We start from the raw sequence: 20493 nt of genomic DNA, 5'->3' as shown, positions 1-20493 counted from the left end.
GTACCGGGAATAAGTGTATCGGGAATATAGATGAATCGGGAATAAGCGTATCGGGAATATAGACGAATCGGGAATATGCGTATCGGGAATAAGCGTGTCGGGAATATAGACGATTCGGGAATATGCGTATCGGGAATAAGCGTATCGGGAATATAGACGAATCGGGAATATGCGTATCGGGAATAAGCGTGTCGGGAATGGGCGTATCGGGAACTATAGGTGAATTCGAAAATATGCGAATCGGGAATAAGCGTATCGGGAATATAGACGAATCGCGAATATAGGCGAATCGAGAATATGCGTATCGGGAATGTACGGCGAACCGGGAATAAGCGTATCGGGAATGGGCATATCGGGAATAAGCGTATCGGAAATGGACGTATCGGGAATGGGCATATCGGGAATAAGCGTATCGGGAAATGGACGTATGGGGAATGGGCATATCGGGGATAAGCGTATCGGCAATAAGCGAATCGCTGGGGGGAAGGCAAATATGGAGATTGATGACCAGGTGCTTGAGGGTGATTGGTTCGGTGAAAGGTTTATTGCGCTGTTCTCGAGGTCTGCGCGAGGGTAGGGGGCTGGGGGTGGAGGGGGGGGGCGGAGCGGGGAGGGGAGAGGGGGAGGGAGGAAGATAGCAAGTCCTTGCAAGCCCCCCCCAACAATCGGCGTGTCGAGAAAGCTTATAAATGCGAATACCATCCTCTAAACGAGGCGAAATAGCCGAGTGGCTAAAAGAGTTGGACTTTCAATCTGAAAGTCCTAGGTTCGAATCTCGGTAACGGCGCCTGGTGAGTAAAAGTTGGATACTTTTTCTTTGTTTGGTTTGTTGTTGTTTTTTGTTGTTGTTTTGTTTGTTTGTTTTTTGTTGTTTTTTTTTGGGGGGGGGTGTTTTCGAACTCCCAGGTCAACATTGTGCAGACCTGCTTGTGCCTGAACCCCCTTTGTGTGTATACGCGCGCAGAAGATTAAATACGCACGTTAAAGATCCTGTATTCTATGCCTGCGTTCGGTGGGTTATGGAAACAAGAACATACCCAGCATGCAGCTGCTTATGTGGCAGGGTAAATAACTAAAACGGTCATACACATGTTACATATTTCTTTGAGTGTGTATGTGCGCGTGACTGAAACCTGACTGAATGACACAGGAAACGAGTGATGAGCGCCCAATGGCAGCTGTCAGTCAGCTGTACCCAGGTAGGCAGCCTGTAGTGCAAATGACTCCGTGTTTGTAAAGCGCTTAGAGTTTGGTCTCTGACCGAGGATAGACACTATGTAAGTATCCATATCATCATCAAGGTGACCGTTGTCTTGGGAGAAGTTGAGGCCGACTTATGGCGCATCTTTATCTCGCTCTTTCTCCCAAGGCTGACTAAAAAAAAAAAAAAATCAAACTGAGCGTCTGGTCATTCAGATGAGACGATAAAACCGAGGTCTGGTATGCAGCAAGTACTTTGCGCGCTGAAAAAGAACCTATGGCAACGAGAGTGCTGTCCTGTGGCAAAATTATGAATAAGAAATCCACTCTGATAGGTACAGAAACAATTATATATGCATAAACTCAAGACGTGACTAAGCAAGTTCGGTTACGCTGCTGGTCAGGCTGATGTGGTGTAGCGTATATGGATTTGTCAGAACACCGCGCAACAACGCCTCCTTGAGTAACTGAACTGAACTGAAAAGTGTCACACTGCCGTGTTGTCGAATCTCGTAACAAATCAGTTATGCGTGCTTAACCTTTTCCTTGTTCACCCACCCCATCTTAAGTGCAAGAGAGCAGTGTGGGTTGTGCTGATTGCACGTAATTTTCGAGTCTCAGTCTCAATTCAGGTTGTCACTGAACTGAGATCAGCCTCTTCTTCTTCGCTGGGCAGTGACAGGAATCGAGGCTTTTCGACGGCGACTGTTACAGGAAGCAGTCGTGCCTGTTGTGTCTCTTCAGGGCTGTTTGCCCGGGTTCTGCGCTCAGTAGGGGGGGATCTTTTTTTTTTCCTCCGAGTGGCTTCGATTCTTCAGTGTTCTGTGTTCTTCCAGCCTTCTGGTAATAGTACCTCGTCTGGAAGTGTTTGCAGCATTCCCCACTTCCCTGTCCATCCACTGACTTCCCTGTCCTTCCACTGACTTCCCCGTCCTTCCACTGACTTCCCTGTCCTTCCACTGGCTTCCCCGTCCTTCCACTGGCCATCCACTGACTTCCCTGTCCTTCCACAGGGTGTCCTTCCACTGACTTCCCTGTCCATCCACTGACTTCCCTGTCCATCCACTGACTTCCCTGTCCATCCACTGACTTCCCTGTCCATCCACTGGCTTCCCTGTCCATCCACTGACTTCCCTGTCCATCCACTGACTTCCCTGTCCTTCCACAGGGTGTCCTTCCACTGACTTCCCTGTCCATCCACTGACTTCCCTGTCCATCCACTGACTTCCCTGTCCTTCCACTGACTTCCCTGTCCATCCACTGACTTCCCTGTCCTTCCACTGACTTCCCTGTCCTTCCACTGTCCATCCACTGACTTCCCTGTCCTTCCACTGACTTCCCTGTCCATCCACTGACTTCCCTGTCCTTCCACTGACTTCCCTGTCCTTCCACTGACTTCCCTGTCCATCCACTGACTTCCCTGTCCATCCACTGTCCATCCACTGACTTCCCTGCCCTTCCACTGTCCATCCACTGTCTTCCCCGTCCTTCCACTGGCCATCCACTGACTTCCCTGTCCATCCACTGTCTTCCCCGTCCTTCCACTGACTTCCCTGTCCTTCCACTGGCCATCCACTGACTTCCCTGTCCTTCCACTGACTTCCCTGTCCTTCCACTGACTTCCCTGTCCATCCACTGACTTCCCTGTCCATCCACTGACTTCCCTGTCCTTCCACAGGGTGTCCTTCCACTGACTTCCCTGTCCATCCACTGGCTTCCCTGTCCATCCACTGACTTCCCTGTCCATCCACTGGCTTCCCTGTCCATCCACTGACTTCCCTGTCCATCCACTGACTTCCCTGTCCATCCACTGACTTCCCCGTCCTTCCACTGTCCATCCACTGACTTCCCTGTCCTTCCACTGGCCATCCACTGTCTTCCATTGGCTCCCCTTGACCTGCGTTTGACCTCCATGGGTTTGGCGTCGGTTGGCTGCCACCGTCTTCCACTCCCTTCTGCCTCCAGTGTTCTTCTTCTTCTTCTTCTTCTTTCCGTTACACGACCAACATCGACTTGCCGATGACTCTGTCGTGGTTCATGCATGCTGGGTATTTTCGTGTCTCCATAACCCACCGAACACTGACATAGGTTACAGGATCTTTAACGTGCGTATTTGATCTTCTGCGTGCGCATACTCACGAAGGCGGTCCAGGCACTAAGCAGGTCTGCATATGTTGACCTGTGAGATCGGAAAAATCTCCACCCTTTTCCCACCAGGCGCCGTTACCGTGATTCGAACCCGGGACCCTCATATTGAAAGTCCAACGCTTAAACCACTGGGCCTTGCCTTGTGTGTGTGTGTGTGTTGGGGCTCATGTACATTTATGTGTATTTGACTGTGCTTTCATATCTGTGAAACTGCATGTTTGGTGCATATCTGTTATGCATGTGTGGGTGTATGTGTGAATGTGTGTCTTCATTTTTTTTTTTTTACATTTATTTGCTCATTTATCATCATTGTTGTCTTATTTATTTATTTATTTATTATTATTACTACCTTTTTTCTTTTTTTCTTTTTTTGTTGATATTATAATTATTATTTATTTATTTACCTATTTATGCATTCATTTACTTATTTATGTACGCTTATCTATTATTTATTCACCTTTTTTTTTTCTTTTTCTTTTTTTTTTTCTCAAGGCCTGACTAAACGCGTTGGGCTACGCCGCTGGTCAGGCATCTGCTTGGCAGATGTGGTGTAGCGTGTATGGATTTGTCCGAACGCAGTGAAGCCTCCTTGAGCTACTGAAACTGAAACTGAAACTTGCCAAGCTTCTACAGGGCATTCTGCGGTGGTCCTGTTCTTTCATCGTCGTCACTTACTGTTCTGCCGTCATCGTCATCGTCGTTGTTGTCGTTGTCACCACTTCTTCATCGTCGTCTCCGTCTCCTACTCGCCTTCATCGTCGACGTGCTTTAGTTCTGTTCCAGTCTCATCGTCTTCATCACTTACCTTCATCGTCGTCGTCGTTGTCGTCGTCGTCGTCCCTGTATAGTATAGTCAGTGCTGTAGTGCCTTCATCGTCATCATCTTAGTGACTGTTTCTGTGTCATCTCCACACGTTCACAGTCTCACACACGTACTCACTCATGTGGTTCATCTTCGTGGTCTCCCGTGGGTTTCATCAGTTCGTCTCTTTTGAGACCATTGGTCTTCGCTTGTGAAACGTGGTCGTTTGACTCGGCGTCGACGGGCGCAATAGCCGAGTGGTTAAAGCGTTGGGACTGTCAATCTGAGGGTCCCGGGTTCGAATCACGGTGACGGCGCCTGGTGGGTAAAGGGGTGGAGATTTTTACGATCTCCCAGGTCAACATATGTGCAGACCTGCTAGTGCCTGAACCCCCTTCTTGTGTATATGCAAGCAGAAGATCAAATACGCACGTTAAAGATCCTGTAATCTATGTCAGTGTTCGGTGGGTTATGGAAACAAGAACATACCCAGCATGCACACCCCCCGAAAACAGAGTATGGCTGCCTACATGGCGGGGTAAAAACGGTCATACACGTAAAAGAAGAAGACTCGGCGTTGTTCTGTGCCTTTTTCATGCCTTTGATGGTTAATGGGCTGAATTCCTTGTCTGTGTCATAGTTGTGCTTTGTTTTCCATCGTTAACTCTCTCCATACGAACGGCGAAAGAGACGACGTTAACAGCGTTTCAGCCCAATTACCATCATCAAAATATTGCAAGGGGAAGGCTCTTATACTGAAGAAGTGAATGTTGAGAAAGAATACCACAATTCTGACGACGGAAGCTAAAGGTTGGGTCATTCAGACACCCACTGGACATCCGAGGGGTCTGTGTAGAGGAGAAGAGAGGACTGGCCGTACTGAGTGAGTTAATTAAACTCTGTGTAGTGTTGCATTATGTACTGAATAAATATATATATAAAAAACTTTCTTCTGTTACAGTCTGTGTTTGTGTTGTCGGGGTGTTAGTGCTGGGTTGGGCGGGGGGTTGCTAGTCCGTTCTCGTTACAAAATGGCGGAGATGTGGAGATTTTGTAACGCTCTATAAGAGAACGGGGTCAAAATGCCTCTCTCTGTGTGTCTTGTCTTATCTTGTCTTCTCTCTCTCTCTCCAAATGGGGTATTAAGCTACTGACAGTAAAGAGTCAAATGCCTCTCTCTCTCTCTCAATAAAAAAAGTCACGAAACTTTAAAACGTTTTCTTTTCTTTCTATTTTTTCCTCTCTTTTTTTCTTTTTTTTTTTTCTTCCTCTTCTTCTCTTCTTTTCTGTATATATTTCTATCCTCCCCCTCCCTCTATCTCTCTCTTATACGTATTCTGCCTTGTCCCTCTTCCGTTCTTTTATTCAGGGAAAAACAGAAGAAGTTATATTTATACTTTTGTTTTTCTCCTCCCTACATTCCCGCTGTTTCTGTCTTGTTTCTTGAGCTTTTCTCCTTCCTCTCTTCAATCCTTTTCTCCTGTCCGTCTCCTCTTTTTCCTCCCCAACACGTCTTCGTGCACTTCCGTTTCCGCCCTCTTTCTCTCACACTTCCGCTTCCGGTTCTTCCCTGTACACATCCGTTCCTGCACTTCCTCTGAAACTTCCGGTTTCCTGTTCCGTGTTTTACTTCTCAGTGTCGTTTCCGCCACTTCCTCTTTCTGTTGGAGTTCCGTTACAATCACGTTCCTTTGATCAATTCCGTTTTGTCTCATCATTTCACATATTTCTTTTTCCGTGATTTCCTGTCAGCATTTCCGTTTCCACTGATTCCTTCCAAACTGCTGCTATTAACGCCATTTCTCCTTTCTAAACCTTCCGCCGTTTCCTGTTCACGTTCGGGTCACCAACTTCCGTTTCCGCCACTTCCTTCCAAACTGCTGCTATTTTTTTCGTCACTTCCTCCTCCATCGAACATCCGCTGTTTTCATCACTTCCTGTTTCGGTCACCCACTTCCGTTTCCGTCACTGCTTCCTCTCAAACTACCCGCGTTTCCAGCCGCTTTCTTCGTCACATTTTCGTTTCGTTTCCAATACTGTTTCCTCTCAAAAAAAAACAAACTTCCGCCGTTTTCCACTGTTTCTTCTTAAACTTCCGGCGTTTCCAGCCACTTTCCTTGTCAAACGATTTAGTTTCCGTTACTGCTTCCCCTAAAAAAAAAAAAATTTAAAAAAAACGGTGTTTTTATCCACTTTCCTCGTCACACTTTGGTTTCCGTTGCTGGTTCCTCTACAAAAAATAAAATGAAATAAAATATTTTTTTTTAAACTTCCGGCGTTTCCAGACACTTTCCTTATCACACTTTCGTTTCCGTTACTGCTTCCTCTTTAAAAGGACAAAACAAAAAAACCAACATTTTTTCAAACAACTTCCAGCTTTTCTAGCCACTTTCCATGTCAAACTTCTTTCATTTCGTTTCCGTTACTGCTTCCTTTACACACACACACACACACACACACACACACACACACACACACACACACACAAAATTCCGATGTTTCCAGTCCACTTTTTTTTCCTCGTCACACTTCCGTTTCCGTCACTTCCTCGAAGGTGAGGTTCCCGTCGGAAGGCCAGCTGAACACGGCGACGTTCCGGCTCAGGTTCATCGGCAGCGGCGGCATCGGCAGCTGCGGCTGTTGCTGAAGGCTGGGAAGAGCCACGGTGCCGGTGCTAGCGCTGGAGCCAGAAGAGTGGCTGAAGGGGATGGAGAACGGTATCAGAGGGACTCCGGCAATGGCTGTCGTTGCAGTGGTGGTGGTTGTGGTTGGTGAGACCGTTCCTGCTGCTGCCATGGCTGCTGCGCCGGCGGTGGTGGCTGCGGCAGCGGCGGCGGTGGTGGTGGTGGTGGTGATGGTGGTGGTGTTGTTGCTGGCCGCTGAAGAGCAGAGCGCGGCCAGGTCCTTGACCTTTCGGGGCTTCTTGGGCACCTGTGGCCCCGTGGGACTGCCCGGGGATTTGAACTTGCTGCTGGTCTTTCTGGGTTTGTCTTCCTTCTGGAGCAGGGTCTCGGTTTCGATCTGGATGTGGGGTGGGCGGTTGGGGGGTGAGGTGGCGTGACGGCGTAGTGATGGAGGATGGCGGTGATGGGGGGGGGGGGGGGGTAGAGGTTGCGGGGTGGAGCGGAGTGGATTTGGGGTTGATGGTGGTTGGGTGGATGGGCAGGTGGGTAGGTGGATGTCCAGACCGAAAGAGAAACAAAAGAGAAAAAGGAAGAAACATTGGTGTTAGTAGGAACATAGGAACAACAGGAAAATAGAAAAGAAAACTAAGTATTTAAAAAATAATAATAATATAATAACTGATAATAAAAACAACTTAATAAACCATTTAAAATCTTTCTTTTTTTAATTAAGAAAAGTAAACTAAGTATAATACAAAAAAACAAAAACAACAACAACAACAAAAACCCACACACAACAAAACATACAAAAAACAAACCAAAATAGAAAAAAAACAACTGGAAAACTAAATGTGTCAATAGAAAAAAAGAAGAAATATTGAAAAACTACATCATATATGTGGAGAATGTACTAGTGGTTCCTAAATTTTCTCTAACGGAGATGCTCAAGTTTTTGTGTGTTTTTTTCTGAGACTCCTTCTTATTCTGATTCTGACGATTGTTGAAGGGAAGGGGGGGGGGGGGGGAGGGGCGATTTCATATCATGTGATTATGATTTTTGCCTGTACACAAAATTAACATTTCGATTTTAATGCTGATTGTAAAGTATACATGTGGACAGGTATAATAATGATGACGATAACGCTGATTTCAATGCGCTGATGACAATAATTACTACTACTACTATACATGTATAACAGCAATAACAAGTACATGTTGTGCACTTGATCTACGGAGCTATTAAATGCCCATGATTATTACCTCTCTTGTTTCAGCTGAATTACAAACATCACATAATCCTGTCTGCATAAATGTAAGCAAACAGTTTCAGTTTCTCAATCAGGCGTCACTGTATTCGGACAAATCCATATACGCTACACCACACTGTGCTTGGTAGATGCCTGGCCAGCAGAATAACCCAGCGTGCTTAGTCAGGCCTTGAGTGCATGAATATATATTTGTGTACCTATCAGTATGGATTTCTTTTTACATAATTTTGCAAGAGGGCAACACCCTCGTTGCCATGGGTTCTTTTTCAGTGCGCCAACTGGTGCTGCACGCACAGAGGGACCTCGGTTTATCGTCTCATCCGAAAGACTGGACGCTCAGTTTGATTTTCCAGTCAAACTTGGGGAGAAAGGGCGAGAGTGGGATTCGAACCCACACCCTCATGGACTCTCTGTATTGGCTGATGAGCGTCTTAACCATTCTGCCACCTTCCCCCCTTTCAGCGAACAAATAAAACAACGAATCATTATCCCCAAGTCGCTAATCCAAACTTATTGCTAATCTATAGCCCAGCTGACCTGCCCAAAAGGGGCCTTATCGGGGATGATCGAAAATCTCCCAAAGAGAAACATATCAACCACATGTCTTTTATAAGATCAGATCAATTAAAACAACTTGTAATTTCTGGACGTTTTCGAAACAAGCATTAATATAAACCTGACATAGTACTCCACTCCAAGGCAACGAAACAAATGATTCTGAATGAGCTCACTGTACCATACGGAAGCATAATGGAGGAAGCCCACATCTACAAGACCGAGAAGTATGCTAGTCTAGCCAGCACCCTGAGAGAATCTGGCTTCCAAGCTAAAGTCTTTACCATAGAGATTAGTGCAGGAGGGTTTGTGGGCGCATCTGCCTACAGCCTCATGAAACAGATGTCGTTTTCTGGCAGAGAGAGGACATGGGCTCTCAAGGCAATGGCAATAGCAGAAGCAGCAGAAATTAAATTTCCCTACTCAAACTAGGCGTACGATGGCTCAGTGGTTAAAACGTCTGCCAGAAAGGTGACTCAGTCCTGAAGTGGCGACCCCCCTGGAGGCGCGGGTTCGAACCTGCTGAGGACCAGGAAAAATAAAGAAAAGGCGGCAATACACGGGAATCCAGAAGTCATGACCTAGGTGAGGCCAGGCCCTCTTAGATTGTAAGGAGTTAAGGGCCGAAACACTTGATTGAGGGGGACTTCTTCTCTGCAGACCTCGTGCTGTCCAGCTCTCCCTAGTGTTTCTGATCACACCAAATATTAATCTTTCCTGAAACTGCTAACGAGCAAAATGGACGAACAATTATTTATACAACCAATATGAACACATTACAATACAGTTGTTCCTGCTTTGGTTCTTCCTGGCTTATCTATATATATTGCAACAAAATAATGACATTTTACCGACGGCCACAATTAGTGGCGGGATATTTCTAAACAGAAAATATATATACGTCATAAGCGTATGTTTGTCTTTCAACAGAAATAAATACATAAACAATACAGAGATGGATTAACAAAATTAATGATAAAGTTGTGAAACATTTTTGACACCGATGAGATTTCAGTGGAATTGCTTTCCTTAAATCGAGAATTAGGAACGGAATAGAATTGTATTAGATAACATAATACAAAGGACAACAACCTTTTGTTTTCTCCCAGAATTACCTATTCGATGATTAGATTCAGAAATTAATCATAAATTACTGTTTTCATAATCTTCATTATTCTGGCGAGTCTTGATATTCTTAATCAAGCACTTTAATTTGTCAAGCCATTAGATTGTATAGCTGTTGTATCTTATTGCATTGTTTTTGGGTGTGTTTTTTATCACAACAGATTTTATCAATGTGCAAATGGGTTGCTCTCACTGGGGAGAGCACGTCACCAATCCTTTCTCTAAATTTGTTTTGTTTTGTTTTGTTTTTGTTTTCTGTCAGCAAATGTATCTGTTTTAAGATCAAAGTGAATTTTTCTAACATAAATTTTGCCAGGGACATTCCTTTGTTGCCGTGGGCTCTTTTGTATGCGTGTATTTTGAACAAACTCGAGATAATACGGTAATTGTGTTTGAAAAAAAGTATGTTTTCACTTGATTTATATGATCTGCAGGCCTAATCAACAGACCATTCAGTGTTCATATTTTCCGAAAATACAGCCATCTCCTTAGCAGATGTGGCATAGTGTATATTGATTGGTCCAAACGCCTCCTTGAGTAACTCATTACTTACTCCGAAAAGAATATACTTTATCTCAAGCATTTTAATCAGGTCAGTCCCATTTTTAGTTTTGTAACAAATAAATCTGTGACTTTTTGATGGCTGTTGGCAAAATAAATAAAGTGATCGGTGTGCATCTTCTCCGGAAATGATATACTTTAAATTAACTTTAATTTGGTCGAGCCATTGAAATTTTTGCTGTCAAAATATGTCTCTGTGTATGATCTTATATTAGCTGTAGGTTTCATCAATAAACCCTTCAGTGTTAAGTGTTAATCTTTTCAGTAAATGATATTATTCATAATTGTTCATTTTAATTTGGTCAAATCTTGCGGTCAAAATACAAATAGGTGTGAACTTTTTTTTCTTTCTTTTTGTTTTTGTTTGTTTGTTTGTTTTTTCACAACGATGTTGCATGTGAGTGCTGCTCTTGCTCCGGATTCTGACGATTCACTAGCAATGGATCGAACACGTGAATCAGCCTACAGATATCCACAGCGTTGGTGCATGGATTCACAGGATTCTGCTGAGACATGCTAAAACCAGTTCTACCATTCATCAACTCTAGATTCTTCTCAGAACAACGAGAGCTACCACAACCACTCTTTTTCACCTTATTCGAACCCTCACTAAAACCACGCTCCCGTCTCATTATTCGAATCCTCGGTCGAACTACAACTGCAACCGGTGTCTGCTACGCTGTTGAAAGGTTTTCGCGGCGCATCCAACGTCATTTCCGGTCCACACACCTTGAGACTGTGCTGCAGCGCCACCAACTTCCGGTAGGTCATGGCCTCCAAAACATGCAGCGCCTTCTGGCGGTTGCGGATGGTTGCGAGGAGTGTCTTGGCGTCGGCGGCCGTTTTGACCGCGCAGTACTTCTTGTACATCAGGGGTTCGTGTTTCCGCGTCGCATCTTCGTCGGTGAAACCCACTGCGTCATTTGGGGAGAGAACGATAATAATTATCATCATCATCATCATCATCATAATGATTATGATGATGATCATATTGATGCGATCACGAGGAGGAGGAGGACAATGATGATGATGATGATGATGAAGAGGAGGATAAGAATGATGATGATGAAGAGGAGGAGGATACAGATGATGAGGAGGAGGAGGAGGAGGATAAGAATGATGATGATGAGGAGGAGGAGGAGGATAAGAATGAGGAGGAGGAGGAGGATAAGAATGATGATGATGAAGAGGAGGAGGAGGATACGGATGATGATGATGATGATGATAATGAGGAGAAGGAGGAGAAGAAGAGTGATGATGATGATGATGATGATGATGATAAATATATTAATGCTGATGAAGAGGAGGGGGGGGGAGGATCATCATCATCATATTGATAATGTTAAGAAGAAAAATATGCATAACGATAAGAATTAGGATGGTGATTGTGATGATGTTCACACACACACACACACACACACACACACACACACACACACACACAAACATACACACACATCTTTATCATTATATCTAAACTCAAAACAAAGCGATACAGCCGAACTAAACTAACTAGAGTAAACGAAATGGAATAAGTAAATTAAAAGCAAACAAAGAAATTACAAACTCAAAACAATGAAACAAAGCATAGCAAAACGAAAAAGCAACAACTGGAGTACAGGAAACAAAGTGTAACAAAACGAAATAACTCACCCCCACCACTCACCCCACCCACCCACACCCCACCATCCCACACCACACCCTCCCACACCCCACCCACCCACACCACACCCTACCACACCCCACCCACCCACCCACACCACACCCTCCCACACCCCACCCACCCACACCACACCCTACCACACTCCACCCACCCACACTACACCCTCCCACACCCCACCCACCCACACCACACCCTACCACACCCCACCCATCCACCCACACCCCACCCTCCCACACCGAAACAAAAACAAAATCGAGACAAAGGGAAATTAAAACAAAGATAAAAGAAATGAAAACAAAACAAAACCACACACACACACACACACACACGCACACGCACGCACGCACACACACACATACACATACAGACACACACACACACACACACACACACACACACACTAAAAACAAAACAAAATCGAAAGAATCAAAACGAAACACCACACACACACACACACACACACACACACACACCACCACCACCACCACCACCACCAACAACAACAACAACAACAACAACAACACAACCATTACAACTCTCACTGAGGTCACAAGTTTTCTGCAGTTCCACGTCCAGGTTTCTGGCTTCGTCCTTCAGTGCTGCCCCCTGGGACTCCACCTGTCGCAGCAGGCGCGACAACTCTCGTAGCTCTTTCGTCTGGTGAACCACGTAATGCTGGAGAATCTCGGTTTTCCGCTGCTCTTTCCTGAATTCGTGGAAAATAAGTGAGTGGAAAAATTGGAGAAATAATTCTTCGATATATTTCTTTTTTCGTATTTCCTTTATATATATATATATATATATATATATATATATATATATATATATATATATATAAAATTTTATGTATGTATATATATATATATATATATATATATATATATATATCACAACAGATTCCTCTGTGTGAAATTCGGGCTGCTCTCCCCAGGGACAGCACGTCGCTATACAACAACGTCACCCTTTTTTTTTTCTTCTTTTTTTTTTTTTTTTTGTATTTTTTCCTGCGTGCAGTTTTATTTGTTTTTCCTATCAAAGTGGATTTTTCTACAGAATTTTGCCAAGAACAAGCCTTTTGTTGCCGTGGGTTCTTTTACGTGCGCTAAGTGCATGCTGTACACGGGGACCTCGGTTTATCTTCTAATCCGAATGACTAGCGTTCAGACCACAACTCAAGGTCTAGTGGATGGGGAGAAAATATCAGCGGCTGAGCCGTGTTTCGAACCAGCGCGCTCAGATTCTCTCGCTTCCTAGGCGGACGCGTTACCTCTAAGCCATCACTTCATTTGTATGCACTTGTATGTATCCTAATTTCGACTGTATCTGTGTTTGTGTGTGATTTTCGATTTATGTTCGTATCTTGTTATGTACTATCCCCCCGGTACACTTGGTAATAAAGACATATTCTATTCTATTCTATTGTCTAATAATGTTGTTCTATGTCTTTCTATCTTTGTTGCCTGTCAGCGTCTGTCTCTGTCTCTGTCTCTCTCCTTTTCCTCTCTCCCTGAGATAGACGGAGCATTATCATTAGGTTGGCTGAAAACTCAGTCCCTTTCGTGTTTCTGTGTCAGTGTCTTTGAGTCTGTCTGTGTCTCCCCCACCCCCTCCCTCCTCACCCATCACACTCACACAAGCATACACAAGCGCACGCGCAAGCGCGCGCGCACACACACACACACACACACACACATATACATGCAGACATACGAGTACAAATACACACACATACACACTCACACACTAGGCATGCGCGCGCACACACACACATCCCTACACACGCACACACACACACACACACACCTACACACAAGCACACACACATACTACACCCACACCCACACACACACACACAAGCACACACACACACGCGCGCGCGCGCGAATATCACTTACAGTGGAAAGAGGTCACATTGAAGACGTGACGACAACTACTACTACTGCTACTACTACTACTACTACTACTACACACACACACACACACACACACACACACACACAGAGAGAGAGAGGGATAGAGAGAGCTCACCCAAATCCCCTTTCTCATATAACTTTAGAAATACAACACAGGCAAACGCTATCTTACTGACTCTTCAAACACAATACAGGCAAAAACTACCTTCCTAACTTTAGAACACAGGTTAACTAGCATTAATTACAGAGTAATTTCCCTTTTTTACTATCTGCACCAAAACGTTTGCAAAATAAATAAAACTTCCATGCTTAGCAACAGAAGTTCCTGTTTGAACAAAAAATGATAATAATGACTGCTCTTGTTGTTGGGTCAGAATATCAGATCAAAGCGCCAAGTTTAGAGAATACAAAAAATATAAATATAACAGTAAATGCAGTTTGCATATAATTAGGCTTTTTTTTTCTTTTCTTTTTTTTCTTTTTTTTGTGCCCATCCCAGAGGTGCAATATTGTTTTAAACAAGATGACTGGAAAGAACTGAATTTTTCCTATTTTTATGCCTAATTTGGTGTCAACTGACAAAGTATTTGCAGAGAAAATGTCAATGTTAAAGTTTACCACGGACACACACACACACACACACACACACACACACACACACACACACACACACACAGACAACCGAACACCGGGTTAAAACATAGACTCACTTTGTTTACACAAGTGAGTCAAAAACTACCCTTAACTTTCGAAACACACCACAGGTAAACACTATCTTGCTCACCTGTACTTCTTCGCAACGGAACGAATTCCTTCTTTGTTCTGCCTCTCCACTCGTTCCAACTGATACACATCCATCAGCCCTGCAACAAACTCCACCTCCTCTTCCTCCTCCTCCTCCTCCTCCTCTTGCTCCGTCCCGCTGTCGCGCTCAATCTCTCGCCGAGGGACCGCCAACGCTGTTGTTTCACGCTGTGTTGAGGTGACGGGGTTCTTGTTCTTTTTCTCACCACTTTCTGATACCGCTGCCGGACAGATCTGAAGATGCTGATGCTGATGTTGAATCTGGTTGGCATTTTGGGGTTGACTTCGAAGCTCGAGGGGGGTGACGGTTTGGGTTTTGGGATCGTCTTTCTGGTCCGCTTTTTTAGATTCGATTCCGAGAGGTGATGGGCGCTTGTTGCCCGAAGCAACCGCTTTCTGGCTGCTGAGAACTGGGTCGGAGGGTTTGTGTCGCTCCGATGATGATGATGAACTCGACTGTTTCGGGGGGTCGTTCGTTTTCTTCAGGATGTTTCTCCCAAGTCTGGGATCCGTTGAGCCCTCGCTTTCTCCTCTCGAGGATGCTGACGACGACGACACCTTGCTGGCCTTGTCTACTGACGAGCTTTTGCCCGAGGGGTGTTGCGGGACGCGGCTTCCAGAAGGCTTATGGGGTTTGGAGGCAGTGACGTCCCCCTGGGTAACGCCGTCGTTGTTGACGATGGCCGTCCTGTAGCCGGGGCAGACGAGCCTCGTGATGTCGGTGATGGGGTGCTGGGCGGGCGCGCAGCGTCCCGCGCTGAGGTGGGAGGAATCCGGACTTGTCCGGACATCCGGATTGGACCGGACGTCCGGACTGGTCCGGGCGTCCGCGCCTGAGTTGGACTGGACCTCCGGACTGGACCGGACCGCTGTGTCGGGCGTGTCTAAATCCGAACGGGAGGGCCGGATGTCCGGGCTGGAACGGACGTCTGTGTTGGGCCGGACCGATCCCCCCAGGTGGTCGTCAGCGACGCCAGCGAGGGCTCCTCTTGGGGGAGGACCACCACTGGTTTTGTCTTCGTCTTGACCGGAGACACTGCTGTGGGCAGAAGAATCTCTGGAGGCGCTGGACAGGTAGGAGTTGTCAGTGGTTCCGCTTCCTTGGCGGGTGGAGGCGCCGTTGCCGCGAGACTGTGAACAGCCTAGGGGGGTCAGCCTCTCACCACCACCACCACCCCTTCCTCGGTTCGCCGCCAGACTTTCGTGGCTGGAGGTGTCGGAGTCTCCTGCTGCTTGCTGCTGCTGATTCGCTGAATGGAGGGCGGCCAGTTCTCTGGTCCAAACAGCAGGGAGCGGTTGGGATCTGTTCACGGAGGTGGACAGATGAGGATCAGGGCTCGAGATGCTGCTACCACCATCCTGTGAGGCCAGCGGGGATGAAGGGATCGGGGAATTAGTTCCTGTGGAGGGAGAGAGAGGGGTGAAACTTCGGGGGGGATTTTCTGAGCCTGGAGAGCGAAGCGTGGAGATGGTAGTTGTGGTGGCTGTGGAAGTTCCCGGGGGATTTCCTGACGAGGGATTTGCCAGGGCTGCTGCTACTCCTGCTGCAGAAGAGGCAGAAGAGCTAGGCCCTGCAACTTCAGCGACTGTGAGGTGCACGTGGGGGGTGAAACTTTGATCGTCTTCTGCAGCAATCTCTTCACATCCGGGGAGGTCCATAGCTGGGGTGGGTGAGTCTGGCCTCACCACGGTCTCCGAATTCAGACCTGATCCTGGGGCTGATGTCTGAGAACTCATTCCGCTTGAAGAACGGTCGGCTGTGGCACTGGCTGACACGTTTTCTGGGACAGAACCGTCAGTTGTGCTGATGCAGGACATGGACTTCAACGTATGGTACTCTGGTAGATCATCACATGTTCCTTGCTGGTCTACATGTTCTTCATCTGGAGGCGATGGTACAAGCCCCTCCTCTTCCTCCTGTTGGAAATGGTCCGGTTTCTTTTTCTCTGAATTACTTGAACATGATGAAGACGTTCCAGAGAACAGTTCTGGTAGGCTGCTTCGGAGTTTGGACCCCTTGGAGTGGCAGGAATGTTGCGATCTGGGTTGAGAGGAGGCTGTGTCTGGCTCTTGCTGGCAGAAGCAAACAGCTAGGAGATATGGATCACATTCCTGATAACACCCTTCTACGTTCTCCTGCTGCTGATGAAGAGGATCCTGAGTGGGCTGAGGTAAATCCAGAGCCAGCTCACGATCTTCCCACCGAAAGTCCTCCAACAACTGCTGCAGATCAATTTCTTCTTCTCTCCGGTCCGGGAGTTGGGAGCCACTCAGTGCTGCATAGCTGTTGAGGAATCGTCGGTTGCTGGTTTCAGAAGCTGAACAGATCTGCAGACCGTCACTGGCTATGGGTGAAGGTGGGGATGGAGGTATCTCAGCAGTGGTGAAGTTTTCTGCTGTCTGTTCTCTGTAAACAGCATTGCCTCTCCAGGTCTCACAGGTCTCCGCAAGGGGATATGAAGTAAGATTGCAACGTTCTGTCAGTTCCGTAAATGGAGACTTTAATCTTGACGGACACTGTTGAACTGAAACAGCAGTGTGACCGTCTTCATCCTCAGCACTGGAAGCATGTGGAATCTCGCTGCTTCCACGCACTGGCTCATCCTCTAAAGCTGGTTTGAAGACATCTCCGATGCTCTGCTCTCGAACAGAACAGGCAGCAGCTACAACGACTGAACGCCCAGGGTCCTGTACTGAGCTGGAACCACAAGACCAACTCGCCAAACAGAACGTGTCCGACTTGGAAGTGATGACGATGACGGGAACGCACAGGTCTTTGTCAGAAGTGGTGGTACCAGAAGAGCCAGCAGAAACGGTGGAATCCGACGCGCTTTTCGTCAGAGATTTGGCGGCGTGGTTGGGGAAGTCCAGAGTTTTGCGGTTGCTGTTCGTCACAGACCGGATATTTACGAGTCCAGACTCGCAGCGGTTCTTCACCAACACGGACCCTGACCCTGTGCGTGTGACGTACGTGTGCCCGTGTGGGTGTGTGGGAGCGGTACCGGCCCTGGTAGAACTGGCAGGGGAAGAACAGGACCTGCCTTCAGGAACAGGAACTGCCGATGTTGTGGGATAGGACCTCTCACTTGACGATGACGACGATAAACCACTGACTGCAGCACGTCTGCTCTGACCAGAAGGCAACGACGTAGGAAATTCTCTGGTGGTGACGCTGGCGTGGTCTTGCCCGACACTAGAGCTCTTTGATGACGAAGGATTAACGGTGATGGACTCTTGTCCGGAAACTAACCTTCCAGAACAAGGATGACTACGCTCAAAGTCCACAGCAGAGAAGACACCGTTGTCGTGATTCAAGGGAGTGTTCTGCTGACTGGTGGCCGCCCCATCTTCAGGAACAGAGACAGGCTGTAAGCGGGAAGAAGAAGAATTCTTCGCGGCACTTGTGGACGGAGCTGTTGTGAGACAACGACCTGCTGATCTTTTGTCCCGGTCTGAGGAGGAGACTGATGCAGTGGGAAGATCTTGAAGCCTGTTCTTTTCAGGTGACACGACAGACTGATCACAAGTCGCGAAAGACTGTCGACTAGGCGTTACAGAGCTCCGAACAGGTGTTACAACAGACGATACAGAAATCTCACCAGATGTTACGGAGCTCGGACCAGATGTTACATCAGCTGCTACTGAAGACTGGGCGGGTGTTACATAAATCTGACCAGGTGTTGCAGAAGACTGACCAAACGTTACAAGGGGCTCAACAGGTGTTACAGAAGATCGGACAGGTGCCAAGAAAGCTTGACCAGGTGTTTCACAAGTCTGAGGAGGTGTTACAGAAGATGTTACGGGAGACTGACCAGGCGTTACAGACTTCTTCTTACCAGGCGTCACAAAAGAATGACCAATTGTTACAACAGACTGGCCAGGCGCAGCAGACGTCTTTCCAGCTGTTACGGAAGCCTGACCAGGCGCTGGCTTTACAGCAGGTCCCCCAGACGTCGTACAAGAAGAGACGGCGATCTCTGCGACACCACCTCCACCGCCACCACCACCACTAACGCTGCTGCTTCTTGTCCTTCTGGTTTGCTCTCTGACGCCACCCCGTGCGGACGAACAGCGCGGGGTCTCCGTCGGAAGGGATCCTGCCCTGGCCTTGACCTTTACCTTCCGTATCGCTGCTGGTGCTGATGCTGTTGTCCTTCTAGAGCTTCTGGACGGTGTGACATTCCCGTCAGAGCAATTGCTGTCGGTGTCGACTTGCTGTCCAGCCACTGCGGTGGTCTCCCTTCTGCTGGAGTGACCTCCCGTGCCTTCGTTCACCAGGATCTGTTACAGGGGGAAAGTTGAAACGGGCGCGATAGCCGAGTGGTTAAAGCGTTGTACTTTCAATCTGAGGGTACCGGGTTCGAATCTCGGTCACGGCACCTGGTGGGTAAAGGGTGGAGATTTTTTCCGATCTCCCAGGTCAACATATGTGCAGATCTGCAAGTGCCTGAACCCCCTTTGTGTGTACACGCAAGCAGAAGATCAAATACGCACGTTAAAGATCCTATAATCCATGTCAGCGTTCGATGGGTTATGGAAACAAGAATATACCCAGTATGCACATCCTCAGAAACGCAGTATGGCTACCTGCATGACGGGATAAAAACGGTAATGCACGTCAAAGACCACTCATGTACATAAGAGTGAATGCAGGGTTTGCAGCCCATGAACAAAGAAGAAAGAGAAGTGAGAAACATGCGTATGATATGGTTTATAGAATGTTATGGGACTTTTTTTTCCCTTTTTCTTTGGTTACTTTTCGTTGGAAATTTTTCGAACTAGCATATGAGTTGCCAGATTTATTTATATGTATATATATATATGTATGTATATATATATATATATATATAATCTTTCTTTATATACTTCTTTTCTTTTTGCTCTTTTCTCTTTTAACTCTTTCACTGCCATAGGCGATTTTTGACGACATCGAGGAGTCATACTGGTAAGACCATTTGTTCAAATTGTAACAAAGCTAGACAGCGGCTGCCAGTTTCCCCGCCTATACAACAATGACCAACCTTTGCTCATTGACCCAGTTTGAAGGGAACAAGTCCATGTTGTTGTTTTAACATGAACCAAAGCCTGTTGTGATTGAGAGGATCAGATCTAGAATACTTGGCGCTGGGGAGTGTTTTTCACACAGAAACGTGGCGGTGAAAGAGTTAACTCTCTCCATACCAACGGCGAAAGAGACGACGTTAACAGCGTTTCACCCCAATTACCATCATCAAAATATTGCAAGCGGAAGGCTCTTATACTGAAGAGGTGAATGTTGACAAAGATACCACAATTCTGATGACGGAAGCTAAAGGTTGGGTCATTCAGACACCCACTGGACATCCGAGGGGTCTGTGTAGAGGAGAAGAGAGGACTGGCCGTACTGAGTGAGTTAAGATGATGGTGGAGAAGAAAAAAACGAGCGTTGCTTCTTCCTGGTTGGAAACTGTCGTCTTCTTCTTCCCATTTCCGCTTATCTGTCTTATCACTGTACAGAATGTTATTTCGTATAGGCTTGCACTAATCTAAAGCTTTATGCGAGATTTGACGTCTTTTTCTGTTGTTGTATGACGTAATGTTGAGGGTAAACGTGCATAACTAACATTGATGAGATGTGATGTTGTTTTTTCGTAGTTCGTTTATCTGAAATTTCTTTAAGATTATCTTACTTCTGAGATGTTCAGTTAATGCATGTGCATTGTGTGTGTGTGTGTGTGTGTGTGTGTGTGTGTGTGCGTGCGTGTCTGTGTGCGCGCGTGTGTGTGTTCGCGCGAGCGTGAATGCGTGCGTGAGCGCGTGCGCGCGTGTGTGTGTGTGGGAGGGGGGGGGT

Source organism: Babylonia areolata, chromosome 30, assembly GCF_041734735.1.
Source record: "Babylonia areolata isolate BAREFJ2019XMU chromosome 30, ASM4173473v1, whole genome shotgun sequence".
NCBI lineage: Eukaryota > Metazoa > Mollusca > Gastropoda > Neogastropoda > Buccinidae > Babylonia > Babylonia areolata.
This window is presented reverse-complemented; position numbering follows the sequence as displayed.